This window comes from Lissotriton helveticus, chromosome 6 (assembly GCF_964261635.1).
Source record: "Lissotriton helveticus chromosome 6, aLisHel1.1, whole genome shotgun sequence".
Taxonomy (NCBI): Eukaryota; Metazoa; Chordata; class Amphibia; order Caudata; family Salamandridae; genus Lissotriton; species Lissotriton helveticus.
The window spans coordinates 801074543-801084542 of NC_136067.1; positions in this window are offsets into that span (position 1 = coordinate 801074543).

Here is a 10000-nt window from a genome sequence, read left to right on the forward strand (position 1 = left end):
ATTGCCCAGGACGGGCTCCATGGGTCCCGGGCAGTCCTCCCCTGGGTGTCCGGCGCTCCCTTCTCCGGGCCGACGGCATGTCAAAGTGCCCAGGACGGGCTCCATGCGTCCCGGGCAGTTGTCCCCCGGGTATCCAGGCCGACGGCATGTCAAAATGTCCAGGACGGGCTCCATGCGTCCCGGGCAGTCGTCCCCCGGGTCTCCAGGCCGACGGCATGTCAAAGTGCCCAGGTTGGGCTCCATGCGTCCCGGGCAGTCGTCCCACGGGTCTCCGGGCCGATGGCATGTCAAAGTGCCCAGGACGGGCTCCATGCGTCCCGGGCATTCCTCCCCCCGGGCATCCGCCGCTCCCTTCCCTGGGCCGACGGCAGGTCAGATTGCCCAGGGCGGGCTCCATGGGTCCCGGGCAGTCCTTCCCTGGGTGTCCGGCGCTCCCTTCTCCGGGCCGACGGCATGTCAAAGTGCCCAGGACGGGCTCCATGCGTCCCGGGCAGTCGTCCCCCGGGTCTCCAGGCCGACGGCATGTCAAAGTGCCCAGGACGGGCTCCATGCGTGCCGGGCAGTCGTCCCCCGGGTCTCCAGGCCGACGGCATGTCAAAATGTCCAGGACGGGCTCCATGCGTCCCAGGCAGTCGTCCCCCGGGTCTCCAGGCCGACGGCATGTCAAAGTGCCCAGGACGGGCTCCATGCGTCCCGGGCAGTCGTCCCCCGGGTCTCCAGGCCGACGGCATGTCAAAATGTCCAGGACGGGCTCCATGCGTCCCAGGCAGTCGTCCCCCGGGTCTCCAGGCCGACGGCATGTCAAAGTGCCCAGGACGGGCTCCATGCGTCCCGGGCAGTCGTCGTCCCGGGCGTCCGGGCCTGGGAGCTCCGGTGGTCCTCACCGTGCCTGAGGCCCAGCCGGGGTCCCCGAGCCCTGCCCGGCGTGGGCAGGCAGCAGCCCTACCACGAAGGCTCGGGGTGGGAAGCAGGGAGTCCTTTCGTTCCCGGCCACCTGGTTGCACCTTTCCCCTCGGCCATCTGGTCGCACGCAATGCTATCCAAAAGGGCGACCAGATGGCCAAACCTCCCTGGAAGTCCCTATGAGGTGCCATTTGCCTCCCCGATCCCAGCGAGGGCTCCAGGAGGTCGGGTACTTTTACGCCTTGGGTCCCCTCTGTCAACTCGTGTGCACAGATTACAAGAAAGGGGGGTAATTTTCCTCCGGATTACTAGGGGTAAGGGTATGCCCGGACACCCCTGCAAGGCTGGTGGTTCTCTGCCAGGGGGACCAGATGGGCTATGCCTGGGTAACAACACCCGGGGCTTCCCTCCTCCAGGCCAACGGCATGTCAAAGTGCCCAGGACGGGCTCCATGCGTCCCGGGCAGTCGTCCCCCGGGTCTCCAGGCCAACGGCATGAGCGAGTGCCCAGGTCGGGCTCCATGCGCCCCGGGCAGTCGTCCCCCGGGTCTCCAGGCCAACGGCATGAGCGAGTGCCCAGGTCGGGCTCCATGCTTCCCGGGCAGTCGTCCCCCGGGTCTCAAGGCCGATGGCATGTCAAAGTGCCCAGGATGGGCTCCATGCGTCCCGGGCATTCCTCCCCCCCGGGCGTCCGTCGCTCCCTTCTCCGGGCCGACGGCAGGTCAGATTGCCCAGGACGGGCTCCATGGGTCCCGGGCATTCCTCCGCTGGGTGTCCGGCTCTCCCTTCCCCGGGCCAACGGCTTGTCAGAGTGCCCAGGACGGGCTCCACGAGTCCCCGGCGTCTGGGGCTCCCTTCCCCGGGACACCGGCTTGTCAGAGTGCCCATGACGGGCTCCACGGGTCCCGGGTATCTAGGACTCCCTTCCCTGGGCCAACGGCATGCCGGAGTTCCCAGGACAGGCTCCACGGGTCCCGGGCATCCGGGGCTCCCTTCCCCGGTCCGACGGCTTGTCAGAGTGCCCAGGACGGGCTCCACGGCTCCCGGGCGTCCGGGGTTCCCTTCCCCGGGTCAGCGGCATGTCAGAGTGCCCAGGACGAGTTCCACGGGTCCCGGGCAGTCCTCCCCCGGGCGTCCGGGGCTCCCTTCCCCGGGCCGTCGGCAGGTCAGAGTGCCCAGGACGGGCTCCATGGGTCCCGGGCAGTCCTCCCCCCGGGCGTCCGGGGCTCCCTTCCCCGGGCAGACGGCAGGTCAGAGTGCCCAGGACGGGCTCCACGGGTCCCGGGCAGTCCTCCCCCCGGGCGTCCGGCGCTCCCTTCTCCAGGCCGATGGCAGGTCAGAGTGACCAGGACGGGCTCCACGGGTCCCGGGCAGTCCTCTCCCGGGCGTACGTGGTTGTCCGACAGATTCGGGCAGATGTGCTTTTACGAACCGGATCGGAGTCGGCCCAAATAATAATAATAATAATAATAATAATCCACATTTGTAAGGCGCACAATCGCCCGTAAGGGTCTCTAGGCGCTAGGGGCCGTTGGGAAGATTAAGCAAGCTATTGCCCAGAGTCACATGGTGCTGGGCTAATCTGCCGCCGGTGCCGGGGATCGAACCCTGATCTCTGGGATGCTCGAGGGTTACTACGCGCTCTACAAAAACCTTAAATAAAAAAATCTCCAGATTCCGGAGTCAGCCGCCCTAGCCGCGGCGCCAGCTATTTCCCAGAGTCACCTGGTGCTGGGCTAATCTGCCGCCGGTGCCGGGGATCGAACCGTGATCTCCAGATTCCGGAGTCAGCCTCCCTAGCCGCGGCGCCAGCTATTTCCCAGAGTCACGTGGTGCTGGGCTAATCTGCGGCCGGTGCCGGGGATCGAACCCTGATCTCTGGGATGCTCGAGGGTTACTACGCGCTCTACAAAAACCTTAAATAAAAAAATCTCCAGATTCCGGAGTCAGCCGCCCTAGCCGCGGCGCCAGCTATTTCCCAGAGTCACCTGGTGCTGGGCTAATCTGCCGCCGGTGCCGGGGATCGAACCGTGATCCCCAGATGGGGATATCCCAAAAATCTGGCATGGATACGGCCCGCCAGGACAGGTTTGGGCACCCCTGATATAGAGGCAGTCAACGCGAAATCTGCTGGGTTCGATTCCGATCCGTGTCAGAAGGACCGTAGGGCTTGGGAGTCCGTACAACAGGGGTGCCCAAACCTGTCCTGGCGGGCCGTATCCATGCCAGATTTTTGGGATATCCCCATCTGGTGATCACGGTTCGATCCCCGGCGCCGGCGGCAGATCAGAGTGCCCAGGACGGGGTCCATGTGACCCGGGCAGTCCTATCCCCTGGGTGTACGTGGTTGTCCGACATGTCGGTCGTATTTGCTTTTACGTACCGGATCGGAATCGGCCCCCATAAAATCATACGTAAAGTATATAGCAAATCAACCTGAAATCTGCTGGGTCAGAAAGGGCTCGATTCCGATCCGTGTCGGAAGGTTAGGAGTCCGTACGAATTTGTCGGGACGGCATGGCAGAGTGCCCGGGACGGGCTCCATGCGTCCCGGGCATTCGTCCCCCGGGCGTCCGGGGCTACATCCAGGCTGACGGTATGGCAGAGTGCCCGGGTCGGGCTCCATGGTTTTCACGGTGGTCCTCCCCTGGGTGTCAGGGGGCTCCTGGCCGACGGCATGGAAAAGTACCCAGGACGGGCTCCATGCGTCCCGGGCATTTGTCCCCCCGGCGTCCGGGGCTCCATCCAGGCCGACGGCATGGCAGAGTGCCCGGGTCGGGCTCCATGGTTTCCAGGGTGGTCCTCCCCAGGGTGTCGGGGCGCTCCATGCCGAAGGCATGGAAAAGTGCCCAGGATGGGCTCCATGCGTCCCGGGCATTTGTCCCCCGGGCGTCCGGGGCTCCATCCAGGCCGACGGCATGGCAGAGTGCCCGGGTCGGGCTCCATGGCTTTCACGGTGGTCCTCCCCTGGGTGTCTGGGGGCTCCAGGCCGAAGGCATGGAAAAGTGCCCAGGACGGGCTCCATGCGTCCCGGGCACGGGCACGGGGACGGGGACAGGGTCGGGAGAGTCCAGGCGGCTTCACTTCCGTGTCCAGCCATCTGATCGCCCAGATTCCCTCGGCCATCTGGTCGCCCGGATCCCCTCGGGCATCTGGTCGCCCGCAACGCTTTCCTATGGGGCGACCAGATGGCCGAACTTCCCTGGAAGTCCCGATGAGGTGCCATTCGCCGCCCGGATCCCAGCGAGGGCTCCAGGAGGTTGGGTACATTCGCGCCTTGGGTCCCCTCTGTCACCTCGCGTGCACAGATTACAAGAAAAGGGGGTAATTTTCCTCCGGATTACTAGGGAGAAGGGTACGCCCGGACACCCCTCCGAGGCTGGTGGTTCTCTGCCATGGGGACCAGATGGGCTATGCCTGGGCAACACCTCCCTAGGCCACCCGGGGCTTCCTTCCTCCAGGCCAACTGCATGTCAAATTGCCCAGGACGGGCTCCATGGCTCCTGGGCAGTCGTCCCCCGGGCGTGCGGGGCTCCATCCAGGCTGACGGCATTGAAAAGTGCCCAGGACGGGCTCCATGCGTCCCGGGCATTCGTCCCCTGGGCGTCCGGGGCTCCATCTAGGCTGACGGTATGGCAGAGTGCCCGGGTCGGGCTCCATGGTTTTCACGGTGGTCCTCCCCTGGGTGTCTGGGGGCTCCAGGCCGAAGGCATGGAAAAGTGCCCAGGACGGGCTCCATGCGTCCCGGGCATTCGTCCCCCCGGGCGTCCGGGGCACCCATCTCCATGAGGCCAACGGCATTGGCAAAGTACCCAGGACGGGCTCCATGGGTCCCGGGCAGACCTCCCCCCGGGCGTCCGGGGCTCCCACCTCCAGGCCGACGGAATGTCAAAGTACCCAGGACGGGCTCCATGGGTCCCGGGCAGCTTCCCCCGGGGCGTCCGGGGCACCCACCTCCAGGCCGACGGCATGTCAAAGTACCCAGGACGGGCTCCACGGGTCCCGGGCATTCCTCCCCCAGGTCGTCCGGGCCCTAGAGCTCCGGTGGTCCAACCTGCGCCTGAGGCCCAGCCGGGGTCCAAGAGCCCTGCCTTGCGTGGGCAGGCAGTCAGGAACCCTACCGCGAAGGCTTGGGATGGATTGGGAGCTGGGAGTCCTTTCGATCCCGGCCCTCTGGTCGCCCGCGATGCTTTCCAATGGGGCGACCAGATGGCCGGGCTTCCCTGGAAGTCCCGATGAGGTGCCATTCGGCTCCTGGATCCCAGAGAGGGCTCCATGAGGTCGGGTTCTTTTACGCCTTGGGTCCCCTCTGTCACCGCGCGTGCACGGATTGCAAGAAAGGGGGGTAATTTCCCTCCGGATTACTAGGGGCAGGGTACGCCCGGACACCTCTCCAGGGCTGGTGGTTCTCTGCCCGGGGGACCAGATGAGATATGCCTGGGCAACACCTCCCCCGGGCGTCTGGGGGCTCCATTCTCCGGGCCAACGGCATGGCTCAATGCCCAGGACGGGCTCCACGTGTCCCGGACAGACCTCCCCTGGGCGTCCGGGGCACCCATCTCCATGAGGCCAACGGGATGGCAAAGTACCCGGGAAGGGCTCCACGGGTCCCGGGCAGCCTTCCCCCGGGCGTCCGGGGCTCCCACCTTTAGTCCGACGGCATGTCACACTGCCCAGGACGGGCTCCATGGGCCCCGGACAGACCATCTCCAGGAGGCCAACGGGATGGCAAAGTACCCGGGAAGGGCTCCACGGGTCCCGGGCAGCCTTCCCCCGGGCGTCCGGGGCTCCCACCTCCAGGCCGACAGCATGTCACAGTGCCCAGGACGGGCTCCATGGGCCCCGGACAGCCCGCCCCCCGGGCGTTCGGGGCACATATCTCCAGGAGGCCAACGGCGTTGCAAAGTACCCGGAAAGGACTCCACGGGTACCGGGCAGTCCTCCCCCCGGGCGTCCGGGGCACCCATCTCCATGAGGCCAACGGCATTGGCAAAGTACCCGGGAGGGGCTCCACGGGTCCCGGGCAGGCCTCCCCCGGGCGTCCAGGGCACCCACCTCCAGGCCGACGGCATGTAAAAGTGCCCAGGACGGGCTCCATGGGTCCCGGGCAGCCCACCCCCGGGCATCTGGGGCACCCATCTCCAGGAGGCCAACGGCGTTGCAAAGTACCCGGGAAGGGCTCCACGGGTACCGGGCAGTCCTCCCCCGGGCGTCCGGGGGCTCCCTTCTCCAGGCCGACGGCATGGTTCAATGCCCAGGACGGGACGTCAAGTGGCCAGGACGGGCTCCATGCGTCCCGGGCATTCATCCCGGGACGGGGACGGGGTGGGGAAGAGTCCAGGCGGCTTCACCTCCATGCCCAGCCATCTGGTCGCCCGGATTCCCTCGGCCATCTGGTCGCCCGGATCCCCTCGGGCATCTGGTCACCCGCAACGCTTTCCTATGGGGGGGACCAGATGGCCGAACTTCCCTGGAAGTCTTAATGAGGTGCCATTCGCCTCCCGGATCCCAGCGAGGGCTCCATGAGGTCGGGTTCTTTCACGCCTTGGGTCCCCTCTGTCACCTCGCGTGCACAGATTGCAAGAAAGGGGGGTAATTTGCCTCCGGATTACTATGGGGCAGGGTATGCCCGGACACCCCTCCAGGGTTGGTGGTTCTCTGCCATGGGGACCAGATGGGATATGCCTGGGCAACACCTCCCTAGGCCACCCGGAGCTTCCTTCCTCCAGGCCAACTGCATGTCAAATTGCCCAGGACGGGCTCCATGGCTCTTGGGCAGTCGTCCCCCGGGCGTCCGGTGCTCCATCCAGGCCGACGGCATGGCAGAGTGCCCGGGACAGGCTCCATGCGTCCCGGGCCTTCGCCCCCCCGGGCGTCCGGGGCTCCATCCAGGCTGACGGCATGGCAGAGTGCCCGGGACGGGCTCCACGGGCCCCGGGCGTCCGGGGCTCCCTTCCCCGGGCCAGCGGCATGTCAGAGTGCCCAGGACGGGCTCCACGGGCCCCGGTCATCCGGGGCACCCTTCCCCGGGCCAGCGGCATGTCAGAGTGCCCAGGACCAGTTCCACGGGTCCCGGGCAGTCCTCCCCCGGGCGTCCGGGGCTCCCTTCCCCGGGCCAAAGCATTTCAGAGTGCCCAGGACGGGCTCCACGGGTTCCGGGCGTCCAGGTCTCCCTTCCCCGGGCCAACGGCTTGTCAGAGTGCCCAGGACGGGCTCCACGGGCCCCGGGCGTCCGGGGCACCCTTCCCCGGGCCAGCGGCATGTCAGAGTGCCCAGGACGAGTTCCACGGGTCCCGGGCAGTCCTTCCCCCCCGGGTGGCCGGGGCTCCCTTCCCCGGGCCAAAGCATTTCAGAGTGCCCAGGACGGGCTCCACGGGTCCCGGACGTCCGGGGCTCCCTTCCCCGGGCCAACGGCATACAGGAGTGCCCAGGACGGGCTCCACGGGTCCCGGACGTCCGGGGCTCCCTTCCCCGGGCCAACGGCATACAGGAGTGCCCAGGACGGGCTCCACAGGTCCCGGTCGTCTGGGGTCCCTCCCCCCGGGCCAACAGCAGGTCAGAGTGCCCAGGACGGGCTCCACGGGTCCAGGGCAGCCCACCCCCCGGGCGTTCGGGGCACCCATCTCCAGGAGGCCAACGGCGTTGCAAAGTACCCGGGAAGGGCTCCACGGGTACCGGGCAGTCCTCCCCCGGGCGTCCGGGGCTCCCTTCTCCAGGCCAACGGCATGGTTCAATGCCCAGGACGGGCTCCATGTGTCCCAGACAGACCTCCCCCGGGCGTCCGGGGCACCCATCTCCAGGCCAACGGCATGGCTCAATGCCCAGGACGGGCTCCATGGGTCCGGGGAGGCGTCCCATGCGCCTCCGGGCTTGGGAGCCCCGGCTGGGTCCAGGGGCCCGGGCGGGCCCCGGGTCGGGTGCTCCGGCCCTGGTCCCTGTCTCCCAGCCTACCGCACTGCCAAGGGCCTAGGAATGGGTTCCGTTGTTCCCGGGGAGCCTCCCCTTGCTTGGCTGGGTTCAGGAGCAGTGGCTAGGGCCCCTGAGGGCCCGGGGAGGGCGGCCTCCCCACCCCGGGCTCTGTCCTTGGTCCTGCTGCGTGGCAGGGTGCCCGGGACGGGGTCCGGAGGGACCGGGGAGGCGTCCCATGCACTTCCGGGCTTGGGAGCCCCGGCTCGGTCCAGGGGCCCGGGCGGGCCCCGGGTCGGGTGCTCCGGCCCTGGTCCCTCTCTCCCAGCCTACCGCACTGCCAAGGGCCTAGGAATGGGTTCCGTTGTTCCCGGGGAGCCTCCCCTTGCTTGGCTGGGTTCAGGAGCAGTGGCTAGGGCCCCTGAGGGCCCGGGGAGGGCGGCCTCCCCACCCCGGGCTCTGACCTTGGTCCTGCTGCGTGGCAGGGTGCCCGGGACGGGGTCCGGAGGGACCGGGGAGGCGTCCCATGCACCTCTGGGCTTGGGAGCCCCGGCTGGGTCCAGGGGCCCGGCCGGGCCCCGGGTCGGGTGCTCTGGCCCTGGGCCCTGTCTCCCAGCCTGCCGCACTGCCAAGGGCCCGGGAAGGGGTTCCGATGTGCCCGGGGAGCCTCCCCTTGCTTGGCTGGGTTCAGGAGCAGTGGCTAGGGCCCCTGAGGGCCCGGGGAGGGCGGCCTCCCCACCCCGGGCTCTGTCCTTGGTCCTGCTGCGTGGCAGGGTGCCCGGGACGGGGTCCGGAGGGACCGGGGAGGCGTCCCATGCACCTCCGGGCTTGGGAGCCCCGGCTGGGTCCAGGGGCCCGGCCGGGCCCCGGGTCGGGTGCTCCGGCCCTGGGCCCTGTCTCCCAGCCTGCCGCACTGCCAAGGGCCCGGGAAGGGGTTCCGATGTGCCCGGGGAGCCTCCCCTTGCTTGGCTGGGTTCAGGAGCAGTGGCTAGGGCCCCTGAGGGCCCGGGGAGGGCGGCCTCCCCACCCCGGGCTCTGTCCTTGGTCCTGCTGCGTGGCAGGGTGCCCGGGACGGGGTCTGGAGGGACCGGGGAGGCGTCCCATGCGCCTCCGGGCTTGGGAGCCCCGGCTGGGTCCAGGGGCCCGGGCGGGCCCCGGGTCGGGTGCTCCGGCCCTGGGCCCTGTCTCCCAGCCTGCCGCACGGCCAAGGGCCCGGGAAGGGGTTCCGATGTGCCCGGGGAGCCTCCCCTTGCTTGGCTGGATTCAGGAGCAGTGGCTAGGGCCCTCAGGGGCCCCGGGGAGGGTGGCCTCCCCACCCCGGGCTCCGTCCTGGGTCCTGCCGCGGGGCAGGGTGCCCGGGACGGGGTCCGGCGGGCCCGGGGAGGCTTCCCCTGTGCCTCCGGGCCTGGGAGCCCCGGCTGGGTCCAGGGGCCAGGTCGGGGCCCCGGGTCGGGCGCTCCGGCCCTGGGCCCGGTCCCCCGGGCTGCCGCTCCACCCAGGGCCCAGGACAGGGGTCCGTCGGTCCCTTGCAGGCCTCCCCTGCTTGTCAAGGTGTAAGCGGGCCCCGGGTCGGAGGGCCCGCCGGCCCCTGGCAGCCTCCATGGCTGTGGCCCGGCTGGGGCCCCGGGCCTCCGGCCCGCCATGCCCCGGGCGCCCGCTCCCTCCTTCGTGGGGGCACGGGGCGACCGGATGGCGTCCCTTTCGTGCCCGGCCATCTGGTCGCCCGGATCCCCTCGGCCATCTGGTCTCCCGGATCCCCTCGGCCATCTGGTCTCCAGGATCCCCTCGGCCATCTGGTCTCCCGGATCGCCTCGGCCATCTGGTCGCCCGCAATGCTTTCCAATGGGGGCGACCAGATGGCCGAACTTCCCTGGAAGTCCCGATGAGGTGCCATTTGCCTCCCGGATCCCAGCGAGGGCTCCAGGAGGTCGGGTACTTTTGCGCCTTGGGTCCCCTCTGTCACCTCTAGTGCACGGATTACAAGAAAGGGGGGTAATTTTCCTCCGGATTACTAGGGAGAGGGTCAGTCAGACCTCCGTGTGGTCTGGCGATTCTGAATCAGGGGAAGGCAGGACCCGGGCCCTCCCGCCGGGGCCCCCAGGGGCCTGGGTACGCACCTGCTGCTTAGCCCCCTTGCCGATGGGCCTTTTCCTCCGAGTTTGCTCAGGCAGGTCCCCGCGAGGTCTGGCCAT